The sequence below is a fragment of the Calypte anna genome, chromosome 3 (genome assembly GCF_003957555.1).
Source record: "Calypte anna isolate BGI_N300 chromosome 3, bCalAnn1_v1.p, whole genome shotgun sequence".
Classification (NCBI taxonomy): Eukaryota; Metazoa; Chordata; class Aves; order Apodiformes; family Trochilidae; genus Calypte; species Calypte anna.
The window spans coordinates 44,953,876-44,977,834 of NC_044246.1; the positions used below are offsets into that span (position 1 = coordinate 44,953,876).

The 23,959-nt window shown below is 38.5% G+C and overlaps 1 protein-coding gene across 1 annotated transcript in view; it reads right to left on the minus strand.

The window, feature by feature from the left end:
* PLCB4 (phospholipase C beta 4) overlaps positions 1–23,223 on the minus strand; it is a 196,212-nt gene extending 172,989 nt beyond the window's left edge. Inside the window, exons 1-2 of the mRNA XM_030448201.1 lie at positions 23,138–23,223; positions 3,684–3,743 (exon numbers count right to left, since the gene is read on the minus strand). The gene's annotated coding sequence lies outside the window, so the exon portion shown is untranslated. The remainder of the gene's footprint in view (positions 1–3,683; positions 3,744–23,137) is intronic.
* Positions 23,224–23,959: the final 736 nt, after the last annotated feature.

Sequence of the window (23,959 nt, forward strand, 5' to 3'; positions counted from 1 at the left end):
TCAATACATCTTAATTGCTATGTAGGAATATATCCAGTGGAGAGACCGGTCTAAAGCTAGGATTTAAAACTTCACTATTTTTAGAATAGCAAACCAAACAAATTGTGCTGGTCTCAAACAAGAAGGCAACTTCTCTTCTTTACTCTCCCGTAAAGTGTCACTTGCATTTTGGGTGCAGTTACCACACGTCATATAATGACCAGAGAGAAAGTATTTTAGGATAAAATCCATCCTCAGTTATGATATGCTGAGCAGGTGTGACAATGGACTTTGTGTGGATTTGCACTGGGGTAAGGAAAACAAACAAAATATTTTTATGATTGTAGTAGAAAGATGACAAGATTACATAGAAATTCATCAGGGTCTGGCCTTTTTAAGTAGAGAAAGTCAGCAGTGTTACATTAAAAATTACAGTAGATAATTCTTACAAGTATTTTGGCATGAGCAGCACGATGTTAACAGTGTTTCTGTTCACATTTGCAGTACTTTCACAGCTACAACAAGATGACTGTGACTACATGACACTATTTTGAGGCCCCAGAAAGATGAACAAGTTAGTCATACATACCTACCAAGAACTCCCTCAACTGTTGAAGCAAAACCAGTAATTGCTTCAGCTATAAAGAACATAGCAGATACTCTGTAATCATTCAATACTCTTAAGAATTAAGGTTTTAGAAAAGAACTAGTCTTCTATTTTGTAGTCACAAAGGGAAGGGAAAGCTTCAACAGCGGTAATTAAGTGTTCATGATCTTGAATACAAGACAAATTTGCATCATTTCACACTTACAGCTATTAACCTTGAGGTGCAGCTGCTCTCCCTTTTGCCCCATCCTGCCACAGCCCAGCCAAGCACACTGACCCCTTGACGACCTGTTGGTCTCAAGCTGGACTGTGCAGCAGGATGGACAAACACTATTACCATGCTCTAGAATGATGTAATTGAGGGTATCTCCTTCTTCTTCATTACCTGCACCATAAGAACCGCTACATTGAAGGAACCTGCCAGTACTCTAACATTATCATTACTGTAACTATAAAAGTAAAATAAATCTGAAAAGTACTTTTTCAAAATGGAAACTAAACACAGGCTGTATAGCTGCAGAATGTAAAGAAACAGGTACAGAGAAACAAAAGAAAATCATACACTGAGATAACTATACCTATTACACCAGCCCTTATATTCCTGTCCTCCCAATTCCAGCCAGTAGATGCTCATAAAATCTGGGCTAAGGATCCCGTTAGTCAGTAACATTGTCAAACCACATAATGAGTAACATTATACTACTGGGAATCCTTACTTTCTTTTACAGTTCAACTTGCCTTTGGTAGTTGCTCTAATTTTTCTTTTCTTTCACCTTCATTCAATTAGGAACACATCTCAACTTTTTCAAAGTAGCAGGTAATGAGACAGCAGTGAGGAACACTAGTGTTCCTTCACCATAATCCTACTCAACTATTGCCTGCCTTCAGGATAAAAAGTCACCCAGTGACTCTTCTCCAGTGTGCTTCAACAGCATAAATAGATTTGTGTTTTACGCTCTGTCTTTTACAAAGTCTTTGGTGTACCAAGACTGAGGCTTTTCCTCATATTTTCAATGTAAATGAACTGGGTTTTTTAAATTACATAGTCACATACATAGGATTAACATAGGCAGCACATAACTGTCTCTTATCAAGCACAAGATACAGTGATAACTTTAGGGTGGATAATGAGGCGGAGGTGAATGCTGCTCTTGGCTCCCCATCTGAGAGATAAAGTAACACACAAGCACCCACAAAAGAGCACAGGTAAAAAACTTTCAAAAAGACACACGTCAAATAATATGACTATCCTTTAATCCACAAAAAAAAAATTTGCAGTCCAAACCTGCAAAATTACCAGAGGGGTCCTATTTCACCTCCATAAAAATCCACAAAAAAGTGGTGATGAATAAAATTGATGATGTAGCAGTGATGATCAGTATATTTTTTCAATTATTATTTCAATCAGGAATGCTTAATGAACATTAAGCTGAGCTTCACATCATAGACTTCAGCAGGTACTCAGCACTCTTTCCTTTCAACAGTGTTCATTTAACACCATAGCTAATGAAGAAGAAAAAAAAATTTTGGCTAGTTCACTCTTTAGCTCAATCTCTTTCAGAGTAGGAAATGGGTCAAAGTTACTGTAGCTCCTGATGGCATTAAAGGGAACATGATCACAGGTAATGATGTGTTACAGTAAAGGCAACATCTCCCCAAACCTGTAGTGTTGCATGGGGTTGTTGTGAAAGAAGTGCAGGACCCAACACTTGCCCTTGTTGGTTTTTATACAATTAGCCATTTGGACCCTCCTGTCCTTCTATCACTATGGAATTAATAAAGCTATAAGGACACACTGTCTGATCTCATCTCATTGAAGAAATTCTGTCTGGAATTACTATGTAATGAAACAGCCAATAATGCATGATAATCTCACTTCTCTTTAACAATATCATGTTTTAGCATGCATATTACCAAAAAAAAAACCAAAAACCTCCCAGGCATTCTCAATGTAACTAGTATTAGCTAGAGTTGGTAGCTCACAGACTGTACAAATTGTGACTTCCTGGGGCTATATTTGGTTTGGGTTGGTTTTGTTATTGACTCAAATTCTCTTCATATTTACTTGAAGTAAATTCAGAAGTTATGGAATTCGGTTTTCATTTGTTACAAAGGTTTATTAAGTCTTTGTCTTTCAAAACGGTGGTGTAAAACCTATGGCATATCCTTTTATGTGTTATGTTTAAATGGTCAAAAATGGGTTCTAGTGGAAAATGGAAAGCAACATCCCTAACTTGATAGTAGCATCCTTTACCCCTCTATTAAACAGACTTTAAATTTTGAAAGCATGCAAGGTGCTCAAATGCAATCAAGGTAAACAGATCTGTCCCCTACTTGTTTATCAGTTTTAGCAAATGAACCAATTACCCCAACAGTTCTGTCACCAGTGTGATTACATTCTAAATCTCTTGTAAGGGATCCACTGCTTGCACCTGGATAAGAAGCTGTACTTCCAGATTTTTCCTCCAAGAAAATATCTACAGTAGTTTCTACTTTCCAAGAAAGCTATTTCTGGCCAACATAGGTTTTATTTTTTTCTTTTTAAATTATTTTAGTAAACTGACATGTCCCCAGAAGAATTATTTTTATCAGTTACAAATAAACAAGTCAATTGTGACAGAACACCAGGTCACAGTGCAACGAATTCCCAAATCCTAGGAGTGCTCAGCATAGGAATAAAGCAACAATCAAAAAGTGAAAACCACAGAAAACAGCAGTATATTTAATGACTAATGCCAAGTTTACACATGTGTAAAGCACTGGCTATAGCCCTTGTTTCATTGCTTTTAATTCTAAAATTCTAGAAGATGAATGCAACCATACCCTTGGATGTCAATGACATTTTCTGCACTGAGATTTTCCTGTGAAAAGTCTCTCTATAGCAGATCTGCTATTTGAATCCTTAATTGAGCAATCTCAGATTATACCAGAGAATTCTGACATGAAATTAGACACATTTTTACATGAACAACAACAAAATGTGAGTACATTATTTCATCATGGTCCCTTAGAAAAATTTCAGTAGAAAGAATAGTGCATGAAATTCTCTCTACTTGTGTGTGCTAAAATGATGCTAAAAGAACAGAAAAACACATACCTTTTGAAAATCAGAAATTATTCTGTAGAAATTTCCATTGTAGAGAATGTCTTCCTTTCCCTAAAAAAAAAAAAAAAAAAAAAAGAAATGCCTTAATTGTGCCAAGTAATATTTAATTACCTAATAAAAACACAGTGAACTACTTCAAGACCTTCTTCCTCACCCTGCAATAATATCTCCTTATGGACCAGAATCTGTAAACTATATCAAGCATAAATACTGCATACACAATGAGATTTTGCTTGAAGTTCACTTTATTTTGAAATTCTCTTATGTCTTTGTTACCTAAACAAAAGCATCACAGCTGTAGGCAAAAGTAGCACATGGTATCCATTTTTCCAAGCATTTACAACTAGAAAGTTACCCAACACAATGGACACCAAGAACGAAGCAGTGTGTAGAAAGCAGAGTAAAAAAAAAATATATTGATAGACATATAGATATATAGATATATTTTATTTTTAAGTGCATAATCCAGTCTCATCCTAGCACTGGGTAAAAAGAAAACTATGCCCTCAATATTAGCAGTGAAACATACATCCTCCATTATTTTTGCCAAAACTTTAGAAGGATAAGAACATCAACTAATTCACTGATGTCTGCTTCTTCTGTCTTTGCCCCTTCTATTTGTGTGGGAAACATTTCTGGTTGGCAGTTCAGGGGCATTTGACACTTTGCTGCTGCACAAGCAGGTAAAAAGGAATTCACCCCATTTCCTCAGCTCCAGCCACCAGTACAGCAACAGGATGACAGCAGAGTCCTAACAACATTCTAGTATTTTCATTTTCTGCATTATACTCTGTGCATCATGAAGCTGAGTGCTCCAAGGAAAATCTGACTACTTGCCAAGCTTCCACTGAGGAAGCAGTTGTACAGATCCTGTGACTACTGTACCTGTACCAATATAATACAATAACACAAGCTGCCTTGCTGTTGTTACATTTTTTCCTGTTTTTTTTTTTTAATTCACAAAATCAAATTATTTCTAAGACTTCTATCTATTCATCTGTCTAACTCATTTATATGACAGCTTAAAAATGGACTCAAGCACAACAGCCACTCAAAGAGCAAAGCAGCAGATTTACAGAAACTGGAATGAAAAGGACAAAATGTGTTCAAAATGAAGTCAAATCCTACTGTATATTAGAAATCTATGTATTATAAGAGAAAATGTTTTAAGAGGAAAAAAAAAGTGTGTTAAGCATTGGAAATAATATGAAATTAACTGCAGCTCTTCTGAATGAATCTCTTCAAGAGCTTTTGCACATTTCAACAGAGTCTGTATTTTTCTCTCTTTCATTAAGCTTTTTTTCTTTTAAAATGATAGAAATTGAAGCCTAAAATTGAGACTATATGTCAGGTGCATAAATCAGGATTAAAACTGACCTAGTACCTTTTAAGTCTTCTGAGTCTCAGCAAGATTTGAAACAGAGTTTTCTAGAAGACAGGTGGCTCAGCCAAGAGCCAGAGCATATTGTAGGCACAGTTTTTGCCTTGGAAACTCATGGTTGGTAAGACACCCCAAGTAATATACTAAAGGTACTGCAAACCACAGCAGACACTATTACAGCAAGGAGAGCAGTTAAAGGAAATATTTTTTTCTCTTGTTGAATTCTCCCACAGCTGCCAAAACCTTCCATTAAAATAAATTTTTCCAAAATGTAAATAGCAGCTCAGAGAGGATGATGGCTAGGTACTTTGCTCTCATTAAATACTGACAGCACTCTCTTCTAGAAAAAGACTACACAGTGCCTTTGTTTGATGTTTGAATTTTTTAATGTGTCAAACACTCTCATTTTGCTGGTGCACTTTCAGGCTGGTCTCAGTAGCTCATAATTACATGGCAAGATACCACTAGGTCTTTACGACCTCACAGCTGAACACATGAGCATCCTTACACCTACTTCTGGGGCTGCGTAAAGCCAACTTAATGCTCATGTAAGCTCACTCAAAACATGTTTCTGGTGGAAAAAAATATGACATTACAAAAATATTGTCAAGTATACATACTACTCTTACTAGTCTGCAATGAGAGACACACCTCAGGTATTTTTGTTCTCTTGCAGATTGCGGTCGAATTTCAACACAGTTACATCAGTGAAAAATCCAGCACAGCTCCACTGAAACCAGCAGCATCATATCACACCAATGAACATAACAAAAACAGAAACTGTTTCTCAAATGATTTTAATCTTTTATAGCTGTTTGGGTAAAACTGCCATTGGGCTTGGAAATTTCTCATGTTCCATGTAAACAGATGAGTACAATCTCATAAACTTAATTTAAAAAGCTGTTTCTTTTTAGTTATGCAGATACAAAAAAAAAAAAATAAACTACCATTTAAGTATTTCTTCAGAAGCTTCTTTGTGTTCAATATCTCTAATGGTATTTTTAGTGAGACTGTAAATTCTTTGAGGGAAACACTTAGAGACAGAGTGATGTCTCAGTTACAGGCAGAAACATTAAACAAACTTTAATCCAACAGTAATCCAAATACTGCTGGGTTAACATACAGCAGCTGCAGACTCAGGTTTGTCCTTCATTCCACAGCTGGTTTTAAATACTAAAATAGAAAACCCCAAATTTTTCATTTTCTTCCTGTACCCAAGAAAAATAATAAACATATTTTATTTTTTCTTCAAGAAGTAAACAAGGTAGTCTTTACCTCCTTTTGGAGAGGATCACTAATTTTATGTTCCTTGCTTCATGAACACAGAACCAGATAGACATAGGATCACAGTTACTACTGAACTCCTACCCAAATGTTGAGACATCAAATTCTAAAGTCTCCAGTGTTCATCACTGGCCACAACACAGATATCTTAACTACTTTTTAGTAAGGCAAGACTGGTTCCTGTAGTAAAATGAGGCAACCAGGTGCCACTAATTACCAGGTAGTGGGCATGAGCTTGTGTTAAGCCCACCTGTGCCTGATTAGGGCGGGCCCCCACTGAACATGAGCAGGACCAGGGGGCCAATAAAAGGTAAGGCCTAAGACACAAACTCAGCTCACACTGGCACTCACAATCTCGCCATGCTTGGCTTTAAGTGCTGCTTTCAGCACTGCACTACCTTTATTGCTCCAGGTTCTTGACTGGTCACCTCAGCTTTCCTATCACCTTAAACAGACCACAGACATTGGCTCCCCCCCCCCTCTCATGTGAGTTAATGCCCTGGCTAGGAAAGGATTTCAGTTTTCCAAACCATCAACTAAATCATGATGATCCTTCAAAAGAACAGACAGCCTTCATCAAGATCCTGGGCTTGTCAACACATGGTATTTAAACAGAACAAAACCAAACTAATGAGTTTTTATCTCCAGAGATCTAACACACATGTTTCTTTTTACCAACCATTCTCTGAAATGATCAGGGAAAATGACCTGATGGGATCACACCTCTAAAAGTCTACAACTGTTTCTTAAGTATGGACACCCAGCTAGCAATGAAGAGTACCTCCCTGAGTTACACATGGGGTGACTGAAACTTCAGAATTCCAATACAGACATTTTGTTTGACAGTAATTAAAAGGGAAGTACAAGTACCCAATTTAGAAAAGGCTATTAGATTCTCAATTTAAACACAGAGCTTTTAGTCTGTCAGTATATCCTGAAACAGTCATTACCTACCAGAACCTTGATTCATTTTGTGCCAAAAAGGCACATCAACTGTAGTTCATCTGTTTGTTGGTAATTTTTAGATACACAATATTTAACATCTTTCAGACTCAAACTGGACGTGTAGTTCCTAAAAAGGTCCTTTCTTACTTTGAAAATATCTTTCATAATTTAAAAAAAAAAAAAAAAAAAAAAAAAAAGTGACAGACCCCAAGCCCATACAAACCACAGAAACACCCACCAACACACAAAACCAAAGAACCTGAAAACAAGCACTCACACTCTAAACACTATGGCATGGTGCCAGCTGACAGACACTTGAGGTCAGGAAACATTTACCAAAACAGTGTCAGCCCCCTGCCTCCCAACTGCACAGAGCAGGGCTGAGCAATGCCAGGTCCTGCCTTCTACGAGGGAAGCTGTTCCAGCAAGGGCCACACTGTCACCTCATTCATCCTCATTTGAAGCCTCTGAGAAACGTCAGCTCCTTCCTGGAGTGGAGCCTTGCCAGGGACAGCAGTCTGTTGCTGGTGACACATTCTACATGCAATTTGGTGACTTCCTGCTCAAAGCTTTACATAACTGGAGCCTTTGGCATGTCTTTCTGAAACATCTCATGGACTAATCCACAAGATCATCAGCCTCTTCAGTTAACAGATAACTCTGCACCTTCTCTTCACTGAGGCTGACCTGGATGACTACAGGGCATATAGCTGCCTGTTCCCAACTAAATAAAAACTGGACAGTATGATTCACAAAAAAATGAAGCTGCTAAATAGAGAGTTAAGTACAATTACTGGTCAATAACTTTAGGAATGGCAAAACCAAATAAAGAAACAAACAAACCGACCTAACAACTTTTCATCCATTTCTGCCAAGGGAATTCCAACGATGGACATCACATTCATAAACTGCACATGTTTTTATTAAGGACAGTTGCATTTAGCATCACTGAATTAAAGCAGAAACTAATTAAACAAAGAAAGTAAACAACCTGCTGCTGGTACCACCCACAATACACACCAAGTGTTAGACCTACATCTGACTCCAGCCACACAGTCAGGAGTAGAGCTAATCTGAAAAGCAGAATTACTTCTTGCTGTTTACTGAGGACCATGCAGCACACTGAATTACTGAAGCAGGCAGGCTATTTCCACAGAGATTCCAAATTATTTGGAGCCTGGAAACTCTACTTAATGAAAAGCATATCAATCAATAAGAATAAAGTACACCCTCCAAAAATATTTGTAAACAGTGAAGTCTTTCAAACATTTTGCTACAATGAAAAAATTATACTTATTTGATCAGACCTAAGAAGAAATGCACTCTGCAATGTCAGCCACAGAATTTCAGGATCTCTTGTGTGCAACAACTACATGCTATCCTAAAGTGCCTCAGGATGCTTTTGCTATGTTTCAGGATAGTCATATAGCTTTTTTCCAGGAGAAAAAAGAAAAAAAAAAAAAAAAGTTAATTTATTTTTACAGTCACCTATAGTAACTCACTGAAACCAAAATTACAGTGCTGCAGTTTTAGAGGTTTTCAGGCTATAAAGTGACTCATTGCTGATGAAAGCATTAACAGTCCAAGACTTTCCTCTTGACTTATGGCATTACAAAGAATCCAGCTCAGTTATGGGTAAATGCTTTTAGTCTGCTTGGGCCAATGAAATTAATTATTATCATAAAAAGCTTCACTCTGCTTGGGCCAATGAAATTAGTTATTATCATTAAAAGCTTCATTCCAGCTAAGAGTAAAGTTTAGGGGTGCCTCACTATAATAAAAAAACAAACAAATAAAAAACAAAAAACCCACAAACAAACAACAACAACAATAATAATAATAATAAAAAACAACAACAAACAACAAACAAACAAAAAAAAACCAAACAAAAAACCAACAAAAAAACCAAAACCAAAATTAAAAAAAAAAAAACAGAAACGAAGGGGCAATCCTAGAGTCCAACACACATCCAGGGCAGGCAATGGGGAACATGCAGCAAGTGAGAACATGGGAAGAGGATGGATGCTCCTTTCAGGCCAGCAAGCCATGGGGCTGCCAGCACATTAGATCACTAAGACAAAATGCAATCAAAGACTCATAAGTCATGGAATGGTTTGGGTTGGAGAGGACCTTAAAGGTCGTCTAGTTCCAACTCCACTGCATGGGCAGAGGCACATCCCACTAGGTCAGGTTGCTCCAAGCCCCATCCAACCTGGCCTTGCACACTTCCACGGAGGGGGCATCCACAACCTCCCTGGGCAACCTGGTACAGTGTTTCACCACCCTCAAAGTAAAGAATTTCTTCCTAAACAAGATGAGCTAAGGTCTCAAGGGTAAGCTCAGCATGATCACAGAAATTCTGCAGTCATTCTATTTTTGGGATGTGCCCTGTGATCAAGAAACTTGAAGCCACTTTTACTATCCTAGTCCTCCATAACAGCAAGAGAAAGAGATCAAGCAGCACTATTCTTCCTCTTGAATATTAACTGAGGTAATTTCATGCCAGTTATAGTACAAAATACAGTTAAAGTTATATATAAATATATATAAATATAGTTATATATATATAGTTAAAGAACAAAATACACTGCACAGTGCAAAATAACACTGAGTGGGCATGCAATTTTATGCAAACCTCTTTGTCTCACAACATATGGCAGAGTGTGTATATATATATATATATATATATATATGATCAAATTAGGTATTTTCCTCCAGGAATGTTCAATAGTAGCAAACTCTTTCAAACGTACCAAATAGATGCACTCAGCTTTTTCATACAGCCCCTTTTTTTGAAATTATATCATTAATTTTTTTTAATCTATTTAACAAAACATTACTATTACTAAAGCCACCTGTGCTTCTAGAACATACCTTTCCATCCCCCTTCTTTCCTTCCTAACAGGCTGCACAGTGATGATGCAGCAGTATATTTACAACCATTCTTATGCTAGCAGATGTTACACCACACAAAACTGCTTTGCTGCAAGTTCAAGAAGAAAGTGGTGGGCAGGAGTTCACGTAAGCAGACATTTTCAACAAAAGCAAAAGAGGATGGCAAACCACAGGCCATAGACATTCAGTTCCTACAAACCTCTTTCTCACTTTGCTTTCCAACTTTTTTTTTTTTTTTAATTATATAATATGACTGGCATTCACTTCATAATGCACTGCAAGGTCTAAATGCCAGAAGTTTTTCTTGTCTCAACAAAATGTACAGAGCTGAAATTAAATTACAGCTGGTTTAACCGCATTTGTTTTGCTTCTGCCCATCTAGAACACATACCCTGTTCAAATTAAACATGTTTAGTCACTGAATAATATGAAGTATAAAAGAAAAATTTACACTGTAATACACAAAGATACATTTCAAAGCAACTTTAATGGCTATCTCTGAATCTGGCTGCACCAGCAAAGCAAGGCCTTATTGCAATGGAAATAGCATAGTATTTCAATGCAAGAAAGTAAATTTATTCTACCAGATACTAGCACAGGAGTTGAAATCCACCCAAGAAAACCATTTGCATTATCGGTTTGCATTACTCTGCTATAACATTTTGACACTGAGTTTAAACATTAATCTGCAAGTACAATGCCTCTTTTGGAAAACTGATACAATTTCTTGGAGCAAAATCTAATATAGCTGGTCAGATTTCCTGCCCACTTGGTTTTCTCAAACTAAAAATGGAAGACATCAGCCTAATTTTTTATTTGCCTAGTAAACAGATCAAAGCATTACACATCTGCAACAGATTTTTCGTAGCCTCATTCTGGAAACGTGCTAGGCCTGATGCTGCAGGTTTTATTTGAGCCCATATGATGGGAGCCAGTACCAGTATGTGCTAGGTTCCCCAGCATAAAAAAACTATACTGTACATGGAAGCCACCAACTTTGAAGTCCCTCTTGGTCAGAAACTATTAAAACATGCAGCTGGAATGCAATTAGAATTATTTCATACTAACATTATGTTGCCTATATATTAAACAGTGTGTTCAGCCCTAGGCTCTTCCTATACTGATGTTATAATTCTTTGCTGGAAGGAGCATTTTAACAAGTATGTACAACTCCTAAAAAAAAAAAAAAAGATTCCAGACTCAATATTACATCACTGAGTGTTGTAAGACTGCAAAGTGTCAAATAATTTTTAGCATAGCTGTAACATCTTTCTCAAGCTATGCTTTGTGTTTGCAGTTTCTACCCAGACTCTTCTATTCCTTTTCTCATGCAACTGCAGTCAAGCTTGTTAAAGGTTTCTTCTTTGTTGCCTTTCATAGAACCAAAAGAAAGACAGAGGAAGCAGAAACTATATAACCCCAAAAAATTAGTTCTAAAACTATCAGGGATGTTCAGTGGTAGGCCTAATGTGTGCAGCTGCTTAAGTTCTCTGGACAAAATGGGGTTTTTAATATGTTTATATGAGTTTGATTGTCCCTTTAAGCAATGTTTGCTGATTCAAACTATCCCCATACTGTTGCCAAAAAAAAGCATTCCCGAGTTAGGCACTGACTTGAAGAAAATCCTTGTACGTACAAATACCACTAAGAACCACAAATACATTTTTTTTGCTGAAAGACTGAGTCAGAGATTATATGCAAAAAGACTGCTTGATAAACATCCTATATCAGCCTATATTTCTAAAACTGAAAAGAATGGAACTTTGCTACTACTAGGCTATAAATCAAAGCTGGATCTGTTCCATAAGAAAGGAACACTACATGAGTGGACACACTACATGACATGTCCATCTAAGCAGTATGAGCAGTGCCTTGCTCCATACATTACGCTCTGACTCCTGGGAGGCTGCCCTGGTATAATATGTCCATGCCCCTCCTTTGTCTATATTTTGATTTGCAAGTCAAGGTCAAGAAGTAATTTACCAGAATCCCTATTGTTAACACGTATGCTGCAGGCTTCTGTAAAATCATCTTATCACACTAAAAAAGGTCTCAACAACTGTAATACAGAAAGATACAAAACTGTCTGAAACCTGCTTTATACCTTTGGACACTTGAGCTTGTTGAAATGAGTAACAGGGATGCTATTTTTTTAATTGCATAAAACAGTGTTGTACCTATATTCTAATTAAAAGCACTGTGGTGCAGTGTAGTCTCTCACCTGAGGTATCAGCAAATGAGCACCAATCAGGTTGAAAAATATAAAAGCTGCGTTGCAATAAATGCCATAAAATAAATAATGCAAGGATAACTCCTGCCCCAGAAACCTTGTAATTTAGGACATGAAGAAAGAATTCTTAAGGGATCCTACCAAACCTACGTAGCATTCCTGAACTGACATTTACATCGTGCTGTATTTCAGTTCATACTTATGAGGGCCAGGCTAGAAGTATGCACATTGTTCTGATTTATGTCGCTGAAGGCTGCTGTGTGTCCCATTGGTCACAAGACAACGAGCTTCATGCCAGGCATTATCATCACATTTAAGACAGGTATTGAAAAAGTATCATAATCAGAACACCAGAAGTGTTCTGGGCCAAAACATGGCCCAGATGGCAAAGCAATACTAGCAACACAGAGATAGACATGACCTACAGAACTACTTAGCATACTGAAACAAAACAAGAATGAAAGGTAAGAGGAAAATGAACAGTAAACTTTATATACTCTGCTTCTCATCAGTTCTTCAAAGAACACCATCTAACCAAGCCTTACCTCATGAGCTTTACTCAGAATGAGCTGTATCATGAGCAGAACAAGCCACAAATTCAGTGATGTACTCCTCAGACAGTAATTTTTTTCTATCATTATTTTCCCTTTTAAAAATAAAAGGAATAGACCAGTAAGTAGACACACACTTTTGGTCTATGAATCTTCCTTGATAAAACTGCAGATACATAAATCAAGCTGCAACAGTATTATAGTAAGAGAGAAGAGAGAAATTGCAACAAGCCTCCAAAAGGCACCTTAGATGAGGCAAAGTAATTTTGAGTTTAATACAAGGCCTAAATTGACTTAGGTACTTGTAACACCCACACTTGGTGAACAGACACTACTGAACATCAAGAACCAACTGTTGTTAGAATTATGTTTTGATCATTACAAGATGTGCTAACTATCAGCTAAAGACCACTCAGCAAAGCAAAACATGCCCTGCCAAAGCCTTTAAGATATCTTTAGTTTCTTAAGATATCTTTAGTTTCTAAACCCCAAGATGTGATAATAGCATGAAGAGGTGGGAAGGAAAAAGGTTCATCTGCTTTCAGTTATCTTTAAATAAGAATTCCTTTACATGATTTAAAATTAAAGGAGAAATATTTTTTTATCGACTTCTGAAAAAAATAGACAGAAATTCATAATTCATTTATAGAGAAGCACCAACTTTTTAATTGAAGCGATGAGTTGGCTGCTTTGTAACTGAGGGATTCCATGTAGTAATGGTTTATGAAATTAAGCAACGTGACCAGAAATTATCATTTAAATTATCAAATATTTTTTAAGAAAGAGATGTACCTCACCTAACAAATACCATAGGTGTACAATTTTACAACTTTGAGGTATATAGTTTCATTGTTTTTAACAAAACTGACACCTCACTTTGATAATTACTGCCTCTAATGCCTTTAAGAAGTATTTCCAGAGATCTTTCAGATAGCATCAACCTTTATGAAGGGAACAGAAAAAATTAAATTCAAAAATAAGCCCACAAAAAGACTAGTGTAATTTTACTTGACTGGAAAATTTCTATTTCTCCTGTTTTGTTGTGATAAAATTGCTTTCTGTAAAGAAAACAATTCCACTTAAAAAAAAAAAAAAATCAAACAAAACAAAACAAAAGAGAATGAAAATAGCATAAAAAACACACAGTGAACATTCTGACGCTAAATTACGATGACATGAAGGCAACTTCTTGAAACCAAATAACGTCATGGTTAACACAGCAATGTGAATTTCAAAATCTGTTTTGCAGTTCTCAAAGTCTTAAAGTAATCACCACATTGCTAAGCATCTGAATCATGGAAAACGACTCACTTCATTAATCGTTTCATGATTCAAAATTACCTGTATATCTTTCCACATAAAATCAGATCAATTCAAGAGACATTTTTTTTATAGCAAATACCTGAGAGCTTATATTCACCTTTATTTGTTCTGCTGTAGGGTGGAGAGGGAGTGAAACTAAATTCTCATGAAGCAGCTCCTTCTCAAGTCCAAATTAGAAATGAAAGCTGGATGAGATCAGTGAAGATCATAGGGCACTGTTTATTTAACTGAGCATAAGTAAAGTAAAGATACATAAACCAGAGCATGTATTTCTTTAGAGATTGATTCAGCTTATTAATTTTTGAAAACTCGGGTGTCAGAAAGATCATTATAAAAAACATTTCCTGCAATGCAGCTCTATTTTTTTTAATCTCCACACCAATTCACAGCTACTCATGTAAGCATTGTTTCTACCTTGTGTGTTTTAAAATACAAGTAGCATTTACAAAATATATGTATGCGTTTGTATAGCAAAGACTTACTGCAAACATATACTTGTGATTTCCCCACATGAGAAATGAATTTACATTCCACAAGGCTCACCACAGGAAAATTGCTAGAAAGTAACACACAGGGATCTGCACAAAACTTGGGAGAGCTTTCTTTATCTACCTAACAAAACAAAACAAAATCCAAACCAAAACAACAAAAATCACCAAACCAAACAAACTCTACCATCCTCAAAAAACAACCAAACTGGAATATATCAGCTAATAGACTGTCACTGGAGGCAAAAAACAACAAATTTTCTTCTTTCTAAGGCTACAGCTCAGTGAATGGGTCAGGAACGACGAGGAAGATGCAGAAGAGAAAGGTTTGTTAAGTTTTTATATGTGATCTGGACAGATAAAGTCTAAGTGAGCTGTGATTCCTCTGTCCACACAGGGAGCACAATTTTGCAGTAGAGACTTAATTTTTTTTCCTATCCATCTAAGCATCTTTACAACAACAGCTCAATCCAGAGAACTAAGTGATCAGCAGGTTTTCAATTTCACCCTATTCCAGCCAGTAGGTACTTAACAGCTAAGGGCACAAGACAGACATTCAGGGCCCTCTCTTCTACCCACACGATCCATATGTACACAGAAATACCTATATAGGCACCAAGTTCAACAGCACTACACCAACTTTTTAGATCTCTTTGGGGCAAGTCCAAGTAAGTCCAATATGCTTCCTCCAAAGTGTCATTCTTCATTAATTCAAAAAAGGGAGGAGATGGCACTCCCATAAACACAATGCACATATTTCCATTACCTGTTGCAAAGACCTGTTTAACTGTAAGACATTTTCTTGTACAAAGACACATTTATGAAAAGAATGACACAAACTAATTTTCTATGTCTCTTCCCACACTCCTATCCAGATACCTCAAAGGAGACCATTTTATCAATACCTGTTGGCCAAGCTAGGAATATATGCTTCTACAAGTACTTCCTCAGCCTAGGGAAAAAAAAACACCAACCAAACAAACAAAAAAACCCCAAACAACACAGAGCCAAACATGGTTTATGATGCATCCAAGTAGACAAGGGTCTGCTCAAAGTTAGCAAAATTATACCAATGATATTTGAATGCAGGGAAGCAGCAACCTGTGCAACTAAAAAACTACATCCATTTTGTTCTGACCTGGGCAAAGGTCTACTCAGAAGTGATTTCTCTTTCCTGCCACAGTAATAAGTCAACAAAAAAAAGCTACTTTGAATTTCACAGCTGAAAACCAGAGCATAAGCAAAAAAGAGAGAGTCTATTACACTTAGCCAGAGTTGAAGGATTTGAGGGAAAAAAAAAAAAAAAATTACTTTATCAATTCAGTTGCAGCAGAGTGAATAAGGACAAACAGTCCTTCCCCACAGTCATGGGGAAGCGACTACCACTCAAGCACAAGAGCTTGCCAGGGTCTCACAGCCCCAGCTGTTGTGCCTGGGAAAATATAGCACCACCTGCCTCTAGAACAACGAGCAGCAGCTGAATTTCCTCCCCACACTGTCTGCCCTATTTGAGCCCTCAATTATTCTCCTAGGTCATACCTCTCCTTTTCTCTACCCCCACTCCTCCCGCCCCCAGAAACCCCCACCTTTTTGCTTCACCACTGGGACTCGCCAATCAAAGCAGATAAGAGCATCATATGAGGGATGGCAGACAGACTGAGGGGAATTTCCAAGAGCTCCCCTGCACCTGCAGCGTGCAGGGATAGAGGAGATTTCCCACGCCAGAATTGCGAGCTGAGCACTGATGCCGAAGTATTCCCATTACTTGCAACTAACAGCTCTTATGCCAGACTGCAGCACCTAATTTGCAATCTGCTCTGTTATACCTGCAATCGCACTCCATCTTCCCCTGGCATTTAATGTATGACAATTTTTCCTAAGCATATTTTGCTAGGGAAGTGGTACACAAATAACAGAGACTGAAAGACCAGAAAGCAGTAATTACTCAGTCTCTTTTTTGTGGATGTCAGACATGCAGTACAGCTCTCCAAATCCAGCAGAGCACCCAATTAAACTGCACCAATCCTCAAGAACTGTATCTGAAGGAAAAAAAGAAAAAAAAAGAAAAAAAAAAAAAGAAAAAGAAGAAGAAAAAAAATCTTTCATCAGCCAGCAGCCTCTGTCTGATTTAGGAGCAATACACAGTCCATTTCATCATCACATTGTTTCACCTAACCTCTCCTTTGACAATTATGCTTCACTGTCACCTCCACAAACCAATCTATTGGGAATTCACCATCCTCTCACCCCATCCCTTTTTCAGAAATGCTTTTTTCACTGATAAGGATGCTTCAGAAAAAAGATTATGATTGTTTGGTTCAGTACATCACATTAGCCTAGCCAGAGTAATGATTCCATGGCTCTGTTTCCTATTTCCCAAGAAGGTATTCATCCTTCATTTCCACTCACTGTTTTCTGAGACAAATTTTGTAAGAACCAGGGTAATATGTCTTTATCATGCCTACATAATAAAAAAAGCAATTTGCATGAATGTACCCACATTCAAAGTTGTTTGTTTTTTCACGGTTTTAGTTTGGTTGTTTTGGTTGTTTTTTTTTTCAGAACCTCAGTCCTAATTTCTGTATTTCAAAACAAATAGGTTCTTACTAGAGCTACCAGTTCTTTTCCTCCCTGTGCTTCCCTTTAGCAGCTGCAGCAGCAGTACAGAGATGGAGACAAGCAGCCTGGATCCAGAACAAAGTCTCAGTTAAGAGAAGAGAGTAGAGATCTGCACATGAAACAGGTGTAGTGCATACAGCAACATCAAAAATTAAAAACACAAGTTTAGGAAGGAAAACCACAAAAAGCAAATCTGAGAGGCATGGCAGTCTTAGGCATGGAAAATAGTATGTTCAACAAGGAAAAAAAAAAAAAGAAACAAGGAAAAAAAAAAAGGAACAGAAATCCCCATAGAATTTGAGTGACCTAAAAGATCAAGGAGAAAAAACTATGATTTTGTTATGAGCTCTTTCATCCAAGCTATCTTGTTCAAAACCATAGCTTCCATCTCATAGAACTTCCTTATTACTTGTTATTTTCCACAACATCACATTGTTCACAGATCAAGGAACCTCTAGATCACTGGCATCCAAGAGATGCTTCTTATTAAACTTTCAAATCCTTACTACTTTTGCCCCTTTTATCAGCCACTAACCTCCCAACTGATTGCTTTCGGTCTGCAGAAGCGTCTGTGCTCAAGTTGAGTATGTTAGAAAAGAAAATCTATAACTTCAATAATGCATTTTTTTTCAGAAAATATTTCTGAAATTGAATATGTGTCGTCTCAAATGGCACACTGATAGACCAACTACAAGATAGAAAATGCTTTTATATAACTTTGATAGGTGGATGAAATCTGTAAATTTTTTATCTTTATATTTTCAGATGGTATTACAAATAAACCCAACAGAATACAACCACCAAGCCTGGACTAAAATTTTTCAAATAAATGATCTATGAGTACAATATCTGAAAACAAACAATGTAGAGTATTCAGTGTGAACAGTCACTCTTAAACCTAGCATCTGTAATGCTACACATCTTCTCATGGTTTTCTGAAATTACCAATTGCAAGATTAGCTCACAAAGGAAGTTAAAATTTAAGATCCTCAAATTCAACTGACTAGAGCCAGCTTCTGCAGAAACTAGAGGGCACAGGTGCATGGTTACTTAAGCAATACTAATTTAAAGAACTGCAAACATACCACATTCCAGCTCCCAATTTTTATTATTATTATTATTTGTTTAAAAATTAACCTCTTACTTTGAGAAAAGAACAATCAAGTGACCCTTAATTGTCTACATGTAAGTCATCATGTTGGTATGGTAACAGCTTCCACATAAAATGGACAGTAAGGCCCTAACTTTGACAGCTGCCAGCTTCCTACTTAACTCAAGTTTTGATCACTTACTATTATGAAAGAAAGATGAGAGGCACAACATTAGAAACTGGGAGCACTTACTGGTTATGGAACAGATTTTCCATTAGCATGCAGCAATTGCAGAAAGCCAGCCTATGGATTCACCTACTCATGAAAGAAGTTAATCATTAAAATGGGGGGTATACACACAAAAATGAGACTGCCTCACACCATGTCTATGGTCTTCGTGTGATCTCTGCTGTCTGTCCCATGACCAGCCATTAGCCATTGGTGGGGCAGCATCAACACAGAGCTCCCAGTAACTGGCAACAGAAAAGAATGGGAAGCCACAGAGAGATCAAAGTACTCCTTTCAGTCCTATCTGCCCCAGAAACCTAAACCATGAAAAAGGCAAGTGGCCTTAAAAGCTAGAGACATTGCATTGCTCCCTTTTTACAAGTAGACACACTACATTAAGACAACCTGACCTTTTACTGACACCTGCAATTCTCCCCAGCACCCAGGTTCCCTCCCACAGAGGGACTGACTGGCATCTCTTAGAATTCCAAAGTTGAAGCCAAACACTACAACCATTAACAAATACCAAGCCTAGTAACAGACAAACAGACTTCAAAACATTCTGCCTAAGGGCTGAGCTCTTCAGCAGAAAGGAAAAGAGCTTTATTTCATTATTCTCCAAAAATCAAGATTGTTTTGCTGTTTTGCAGGTGAAGTTTTAATGAGTTATTCATTCAATAGATGATTCCTAGTATGACTTGTGTAGCCAAACTGAAAAGAGAAACCACAGCCCTTTCCTACCTTATGTAAGCTGATGTAGGTCTTCAAAAGGAGGTGATGTAAGTATTGATTTTTCTCCACGATCCCATCAGTGACAATCTCACAGGGAAAAGATCGACAGCTCATCATCCATAGGACTGCTAGAGAGGAATGTCTGAAGCCACAACTGTGCTGTGCCATCTATTTCTGTGCCTTTCATAAGATGCACAGAAGCATCTTGTCCTGAAAACTAGAGTCCTAGGCATTAGTGGTCTGAGGACAGCTGGAAAAGGGCTGTTCTGATACTCTTCTCCATGCTGGGGCCCTATTCCAGGCATACAGATACATCAGCAAGTCTTCTGGGAACACAGAAGTTACTAGTAGGCATAATTCATTAATTCCAGAATGGCTAGAAATTTATCATCTTCTGCAGTTTCCTAAGTCTCTCTATCCATATTTATAAAACGTACAGAAGCCACTATCGTAAGAAGATGGGCAAAGACCAAAAAGAGATGCTTTCATAACTTAGTGCTCACAGAGCAAGAACATAAGGAAAGCACGCTGGTTAATATCTAAGCATAATATTTTTGGTATTTATACCATTGCCATCCTATAGATTCAAATCCCCTACATGTCAAATCTTTGGTAATACGAAGTCCAACAATCACACAATGAAGTCAAGCCAAGACCCTTTACCTGCAGCAGCAAGAGGACGACACCAGTTCTCAGAAAGCCCCACTGAATAAAATTTATCTGAACCTTTGATGTATGCACTTAGGTCATTTTGATGTGGTAAGTGTTACGCATGCATCTTTCATAAGAATAAGACATCCTAAACAGTAGAATAAAAAAAAAAAAACTTTTGAAGAGTTAAGTCTGGGTCATAAACATCTCCACTGTGTGCAAATTCTGCAACATCAAAGAGTTTCCCTGAAACTGGATGTATTACATATCTTGCAAATTAGTAAATGAACTCAAGCCATCAGTTTTTAAATTTCTGAAGTAGCACAATGCATCTATTTATTAGAAAATGGAAACAAGCCCAGACTACTTATTAGCCATCCTGCAAATAATGCTTGTGCAACCTTTAATAATGATTTCCACTAACAACCAACCAGAGGTTAAATGATGTGGAAAATTTCACTTCTAAGCTAATTTTTCAACAAATCCCAAAATTTAATGGGACAGATGACTGAAACTACAGAGGAATCCAGCTTTCTCCGAAACTGATGTGGTTATTTTCATAACTAGCCACCATTAGCTAAGATGCCTGCATTAAGTTTTTCTTTTAATTTTTAAAATTCAGATAAGCTTTGCCTTTCTCCCTTTTCCCTAGAAAAGGGATTGAGTTTTAGGGAAAACATTAAAACAGCAGTTTCAGACTCAAATAGTCCACAAAAATGGAATGTTAAAAACATAAAAATAAATACAAAATAAGTAAGCATGAAAATTAAACCCTTACAAGTTTTCAACCCAGTATATGTAGGCCTAGTTAAAATAAAGCCATCTGTTTCTACAAAGCTGTAATACTTGACAGACTTAGAGCTTAGCCCTAACCAAGTTCATGATCACAGCCAGGTATAACTGGAACAAATGGCCAAGGTCTGCAACAGAAGTATATCAAGCCCGAACAACTTGCCAGTATTTTAGAAAAGGTAAAAGCAGAACACAACCATTGATTTTGGGTGATATATAACAAAGAGGTATTTCCTCTATCAATAAGCAAGGCTCGTATGATCTCTCTCCTCTCTTGGTCTTTGCCTCTTCCCTTTCAAGATTCATTCTTCCCTGCCTGCTAAGAAAAATCAGAGACTGTAGATTATGCATAAATTCATGACAGAAAATACTGTTTTAGAACAAAGCTCCTGTGTGTGGGTGGACATCACTAAAATATAAGGCATTGTTACTCTACCAGGTACATATCCAATCAGATCCTAAAGTTTTATTTTGACAGCTATGTGCAGTTATATTTTCACCAGAGGTTTGACTTTCATATTACTACCTGAGTTTTAGTGATATCATCAAGAGATGAATCAAAACTGACATTTGAAGGTGGAGTGGTATTACATTTGCTTAATAGAATTCTCATCCCTGAAATCTGTAATTTGTTTTTAATTACTTTACAAAATTATCAGTAGCAGAGAGGAATAAATCTGTTCCCGACTCACATTTAGAAACTCTCTCTGTATAATACTAAATTGCTTAAGTCTATACAATAATTATTCTGGGATACACAGAAATATTAGGTAGCCTTGATCCAGAGAAAGCCTGCAAATACTGTCAATGTTACACTTTCAGAAGTTATAGAAAATAACCTTAAGCGAGCAATATCATTAGCTTGCTAAAACTGTTCAAGTAAACTACAGAACACAATCATCAACACAAATCCGTCATGAAAGAATCTGCCCCATCATCTTACGGAATCAGAAATGTGACATTTGCTCTAAGATCCTCATTAATTCTAACTGTTAAACTGAAAACTACAACAAGAGAAGTTCAAAAAAGGCAAACGTTATTTATGTATTAAGAGAAGATGATACACGCGTTAGTGGAGATTTATACTGTGCAAGACGTTGATTTTGTGTAGCTCCTGCTGCTTGACTTCCTTACAGACACATCCCCATGGACACCTCAACATTGTATAAACCACCCTGGAGATAAAAACTATCCTGTAACTTTCCAAAATCATCTCCTTTTGAGAAAGTGTTACCTAACAAACACACATAAGATACCTCACAAATGCAATAAATTCCTAAGTTTCTACTAGATACCGGCATAATAGAGTATTTGTCATTTATTTTCAGATTTAAAAGAAAGGAAGACCAAGGCCGGATAGCTGCAACTGGAAAGGATAAACAGGATTAAGTAACAGGTGTCTGCACATAATCCAAAATCATGCATCAAATAGGGTGCATAGCCTTGCTGGCAAAACGGAAACATTGTTTCTGCACCTTGCTTTGACAATTACCCCTAAGTGATTTAAAAACACCTGTGTACATTACACTCCTCACCCACAAAGCACTTGCATCCCGACAGACCTTTCAATACATCTGAAGGAAAAAAAACAAACAAACCAAACAAAAATTTTCAAAGGTAAGCCTTCTTTTCTTCAAGGGAAATGAAAAAAAAAAAAAAAAAAAAGAAAAAAAAAAAAGAAAAAAGAAAAAAAGGAAAGGAAAAGAAAAAAGAAAAAAAAAAAGACAAAACCAAACCACCACGAAAAGGAAAAAAAAAAAAAAAAGCCCAGCACAAGAAAGTTATACTTAACTACACAGAAACATTTGTCACACCGCCCAGCACTGACAAAATCCGGATACACTCAGAAACTACAGCGAGCTGCACAGCTGGCAGGGAAGATGAGAAGAATAATTCAATCACCAGTCACACACACATATAGATACCTATATATTTATAAAATCTTCTCACACGTACACACACACATATGCATGCGTGCGTGTCTGTGTGTGTGGGTCCATCTCCTCCGAGGCAGCGGGCCGGTGCGCCGAGGCCGGGGGCCAAAGGCGGCAGAGCCTCCCGGCGGCTGCCCCGGGTGGAGCGGGGAGCCCAAGGTGACGGCACGGAGCTGGGGGACGGGCAGCGCCGATACCCACGAAGGACGCGGTACCGCCGCCAGACCCCACAGACCCACATCCGCCGCCCCCCACCCTCGCCGCCGCCCTGCGCGCCCCCAGCCCCTCGCAGCCGCCTTACCTCAGCCGCCGCCGGCCCCGCCGCGCTGCGCCGGGTGCCGGGGCTGCGCCGAGGCGACGACCTCCGCCTTCTCCCTTCTCCTCCGCACTCTGTGCCTGAGTGTGTGTGCGGGTGTGTGTGTGTGTGCAACCCGCCCGCCTCACAGCGGCGGCGGCTCCTCCCCCCCCAGCCCCCCGCTCCCTTCCCTCCTCCTCCTCCCCCGCCTCGGCGGCCCCGCCGCCGCGCCCGCCTCAACCCCCGGAGCACAAGAGAAACGCGGCAGGAAAAGGGGAAACCCCACCGCCGCAGCCGCCTGGGCCGGGCCGTGCCGCGTTCCCCTTCTTCCCTTCTTTCCTCCTTCCTCTGGACGCGGGCAGCCGCCTCCCCCCGCCGCGCAAGGCCGAGGGCAGCGCATGGCAAGTGGGTGGCGGGGCCGCGGGTGCGGAGCTCGGATTGCGCGGCCCCGGGCGCGGCCACAGCACGCAGCTATACCTTGTTCCTGTACAACACACACGCATGTACACACAGACGTACCGCATAAGGGGCTGCGCGGGCGGTGTTCCTGTCGGGATGCCCGCGCCGGCGTGCCTGTGTTTACTACATGTATTTAGAGGGCGGCTTGAATGGGCGAGAAGGAAATCCCCGGTGTGCTCCTGGCTTCCACCAGGCCTGCTGTCTTCAACGCAGAAATATGCAGCCGAAGAGGAAAAGGGGTGTTTCGGAGGCCGCTGGAGGTTTCCTGCGCTCTCACGGTTTTCATCTCAAATACTCCTTGAGGTGAGCCGGAGAGGAGGATCAGTGCTGGGCGAGCAAGCTGAGCTAAGGCACAGACGGTCAGGAGCA